The sequence below is a fragment of the Alosa sapidissima genome, chromosome 24 (assembly GCF_018492685.1).
Source record: "Alosa sapidissima isolate fAloSap1 chromosome 24, fAloSap1.pri, whole genome shotgun sequence".
Classification (NCBI taxonomy): Eukaryota; Metazoa; Chordata; class Actinopteri; order Clupeiformes; family Clupeidae; genus Alosa; species Alosa sapidissima.
The window spans coordinates 25,334,751-25,339,750 of record NC_055980.1 but is presented as its reverse complement, the minus strand read 5'-3'; the positions used below and the strand labels follow the sequence as shown (position 1 = coordinate 25,339,750).

The window sequence follows — 5,000 nt, the reverse complement described above, 5'->3', positions numbered from 1 at the left end:
CATCATCCTCATTTATGCTATCAAAAACGTCGGCAGTAAACCGCTCTCTTTCTCCCTCCCTCATAAATACGTCCATGTTCCATAAGTTAGGCTACATCAGTCATTGGCCATGTAAACCGACAGCAATCAGCATAGAAAGGTTTTAGCCCACTTTACATGTTAGGCTTGTGTAATATAATATAGACTGGCGTTGAGGGTCCTAAAATCTTTCCCCCTTTGCTTATGCAGCTCTAGTGTTGTGCCGTCACACCTGTCAAAGTTTGGCAGACATCGACTGTAGCCTCATCTTTTTCCATGTGCGGAAACAAAACAAAAAAACGCAACCCTTGGTTTCTAAGGTTTCCAAGACAATCGTGTGATGCACTGGAGCAGTTTTTCACACTGGAGTGTCTTCCAGGCATCTTAAAATAGTGAGGAATCACAACAACTTCTTCTGCTAACAACACAAACCATGAACCCGTTCTGGGGGGGTATCATGCATAACATGGCGGATGCCGGGATATCGGGGCGGGGCGCTGTGTTGTGGCAATATCTCCTCGTTCTCAATAGCATGTTGCTGTCCCCTCATTATCTAGCCATGATTACTCCTCTTCTTATCAGTTCTTTTCTCTCTCTATCCTTCTTTCCCTCCTTTCCCCACTTCCCCTCTTTCCTCTACTTAATTCAATTTAATTAAATTCTCTCATCCTCCCTCTCTCTCTCTCTCTCTCTCTCTCTCTCTCTCTCTCTCTCTCTCTCTCTCTCTCTCTCTCTCCCAGGTTGAACTCTCACCTGAGCCCAGGTGGGACGGACTGCTACATCACCTCTGACCTGTTCTACGTGGAGGTTCAGCTCGAGCCCACCGGACAGCTGAAGGACGTCAAAGTCGCCCATCATGGAGAGAACCCAGCGGTGAGAGAGAGAGAGCGAGAGGGAGCGGGGGAGGAGGAGAGGAAGAGGAGGAGGAGGAGAGAGAGGGAAAGAGAGTGAGCCAGGAGGAGAGGGAGCGAGCGAGGAGGAGGAGGAGGAGGAGGGGAGAGAGGGAGCGAGCGAGGAGGGGAGAGAGAGAGAGGAAGAGAGGAGGAGAGAGAGAGATGGAGGGGAAGAGAGATAGAGGGGAGGAAAGAGAGGGGGAGAGTAGGAGAGAGAGTGAGGGAGAGGGGATGGTAAGGGGATGCCTTGAGATTTACAGCAACTTAACTCCACCTGAAAATCACGGCAGGACTATTGATTGGCAATTTAACACACAAGGACATGAACAATTTCAAGCTTTCAGTGTTGTCTGTCGCCTAAACAAGTTACAGCAAGAATTTATGGCATTATAAATATATGATTGTTTGTAAGAAAATAATTTGTGAAAGCAAAAACAACAACAACAACCAAAAAAAAACAGTTATGGGGTCTGATCCCATCCCTCTAGAGAAGGGTTAACATTTTCGTTCTCTTTGTCTTGGTCAGAGCTGTCCGGAGCTGATTCAGCACCTGAGGTGAGTCTCGTAGATGCTTCCTCATTGGAGGAGAACATTTAGTCACCCAGGCCTCATATATTCATCTGCCACTTTTCTCTAGTTATGAATTCCACAGACAGTTACACACATGTCATCAGTGCATAGTGTTTCTGTAGTGTGACTGAATACCTACTGTCATAGAGTTTGGAAATTGATTTATTTTTTATTTGTTGTAGAGAGAAGAATTTTGAGGAGTTCTCCAAACATCTCAGGGGCCTAGTCAACCTGTACAAGCTCCCTGGAGACAAGTGAGTTATGCCAACGCGCTCTCTCTCTCTTTCTCTCTTTCTCTATCCCTGTTTCTCTTATTGATGTTGATAGACAGACAGACAGACACACACACACACACACACATATTGTCTCTCCCTCATGCTTTTCTCTCTCCCCTTGTCTTCCTCAGCAAACTGAAAACTAAGATGTACCTGGCTTTGCAGTCTCTGGAGTCAGACCTCACCAAGATGATGAACATGTTCAGGTGGGTTAGGGCTTCTGTGCATGGGGGATGGCTCATCATCATTATGGATCTCTGTCTGGGACATAATATCCTCATTAGCTTCTGTTCATTCTGGATGCCAGCATCTCTGTGTGGATGTCTAAATCTGCAGGCCTCCGTTTATCAAATCTCGTCAAACTGAAAGGCTTGAGCTTAGATGCAGGTGTACTCTTTTTGTTTATACATTAGGTAGTTATTTGTTCAAACATTATGGTTTGTTTTCCCTCAAGTCTAACCCTACACTAGAATCTTATTTTTTCATAGGAGAGCTCTTCTAGATATTTTCTTGTTATCTTTTAGTCTAGGAACTATGTTTAATCCATGTCAAATAGGGTGGAGATTATCATCTACCTTGTATGAAAATTGCATCAGAACTATTTAGTTTACGTGACCACACGCTAGGGCTGTCAGTTTACATTCGAAAATCGATTGCACAATCGATTGGACCAACCAACACAAGTTTCGAAAACTAAAATAGGGAATCGATTTTAACCAAATATGTACACTATTAATTTTAAACGAATTAAACAAATGAAAAAGATGGATGTAACAAAACTCAGGAACAAGCAGAAAAATAACAAAGAATTCCGAAGTGCAGTAAGCATTGCGAAAGCTAAATTCCCACCAATTTTACGCACCGGAAACAGCTTTTTCAATCGGCTGCTGCGGGTGTTTTGCCAAAAAATTGAGGACAACGCGATCAACCTGTGCGACATGAGAGATACGAGTGATGGGCCCTAATAACTTGAGGAGTTCGATATGAAAGCACTTCGGGGTTTGGGTATATCAAACTATGGAGAAGGACAAAGCGGTATGCAAACTGTGCAGTCGTGAGTTCTACGTAGGCGAAATTTGTTTGACATTTCTAATTGTAAACGCAGCCACGTTAAAGCCTGCAGTAATGTTTTTCACTGATGTTATGGCAGTCCACTCTGCTTATTGTTTTTCGAGCAATGTTGCACTCCTGTTTGTCATTGTGCACGAAACTTCACACCATTGTGCGTCTTCAAGCGCCCCCTTTACGTTCGTCCTAATGCCTGTTAGTTGTTCGTGGATTTTCCTATATTTGGCGTTGAAAATTGAAACGTCTTTAGACATGAAAAATCGATTTTACAATCGATTCAATGAACAATTATGTCTCAAAAATCGAACAGGATTTTTTCACAAAAGTGACAGCACTACCACACACACACACAAACACACACACACACAGACACACACGCGCACACAATCAGACACACACGGGACACACTCACACCCGGAAAGACAGACGGACCAGATTACAGTAGCGGCATAACTGTGTATAAGTGAGGAGTCTCTACGCCCTCAGATCCTTACAAACTATCAGATGCACCGTCCCTAAACCCGTCACCTCTCTGTTCAGAACAACAGAGTCCTACTTTTCCAGCAGTGCGTATGCGTGCGTGCGTGCGTGCGTGCGTGCTTGTGTGTGCTTTATGTGTGCCTTGTGTGTGTGTGTGTGTGTGTGTGTGTGTCTGAGCACCCTCGGCCAGCTTCAGCATCCACAAACAGCCTCTCAGCACCTCACCCCACCCCCCCATTCACCTGTGTGAGTCCTCAAACGTTGATGATGTGTGATGTGGAGACCCCTCTGTGCTTCTCTGTTGTAACGGCAGGTTAGCCACCAACGCCAACACGGTGGAGACCATCCTGCATGGCAGCGTGGGCCTGTTGACCCCTCGCTCCGGGGGACAGCTAGTGACCCTGCAGTGCTACGTGTCGCCCTACGACGTGTTCGAGGAGGGCCCGGGCAACCAGCTCAACGTCATGGAGTCCAACTGTAAGGAGGCAACAGAGAATTCAGTCACTCGTCAAAACACTCATGTTCTGGCCCCAGCTGTGGCGCAACTGGCTGGGGCACCTGCACCGTACGTCGGTGACCTGGGTTTGATTCCCGCCCCGTGGTCCTTTCTGGATCCCACCCTGACTCTCTCTCCCACTCGCTTCCTGTCATTCTCCACTGTCCTGTCAAAATTAAAAAAGCATGAAAAATCCCCAAAAAATATACTTTAAAAAAAAAAAAAACGGCCAGCCAAAGAAGCCAGAGGAATCTAGAGAGGAATGTTAGAAATGTTTATTCTTATGATTTTTAGTAGATGCTTTTGTCCAAAGCAGCTTACAACAAAATCAACATTGCATTAACATTACAATTAACAGTTTAAAGTGGAGTCATATAGCCTAAATAAGTCATTAAGAAATACAGGTACCTATATTAGTATATATCAGTATTATTAGTAATATTAGAACCTATATTAGTATTATTAATACTCTAAATAAAATCTAACAGAATAAAACAATAACCATGAACATATACAAACTCTGTAAGAATTAATTAGTTAGATGTAAGATAAGTCCTTAAACGCTTTTGGAAGATGACAAAACTTGCTAAAATGAAGAGTAGTTGGTAAATCATTCTACCAGCGAGGGACCACAGACAAAGAGCCTTGACGGGGAACTCTTAGTGTTGATGGAAGGCCGACATGGCAGATGCTCATCAGAGGATATGTCTTGCCATGCCTTGGCCACACTATTAATCACATAAGCAGGCAGTCCAGTGTTTCCCACAGAATTGGATTCAATTTGTGGCGGTAGCTGACTTTGACAACGGGGGGGGGGGGGGGGGGATTAAGATCGTCTTTGTAGTGTATAGGTCTAATTGAGTGCCTGTCACTTTTTAAGACGTTTGAGGGAACCCTTGCAATTGTAATACAGTTGAAAGGCTGCTGATGTGTGGATGCAATTCATAACATTTTCTACATAGTTAAAATAAAGGTTCGTACTTCTCCTTGGGACAAGCACTTTTGAATTTTGGAAAACACTTTTCCATTTACATCGGGATTTTGCAAACATTCAATGTCAGAGTCAATAAAATGAGCCCTTCAACGAAATTGACAAGCAGCTGTAAGTAGGCTAAGCATGCTAAATTCGACATCCAAACAGTATTCTAACGTTAGCTTTGAGATACTGCTTGATTTCATAACTTAACTTAGTTTAGTCTC

The 5,000-nt window shown here is 44.0% G+C and overlaps 1 protein-coding gene across 1 annotated transcript in view; it reads left to right on the top strand.

The window, feature by feature from the left end:
• The window catches only part of med1 (mediator complex subunit 1), a 28,798-nt gene that overhangs the window by 10,708 nt on the left and 13,090 nt on the right, over window positions 1–5,000 (top strand). The gene's annotated exons all lie outside the window — the stretch shown is intronic.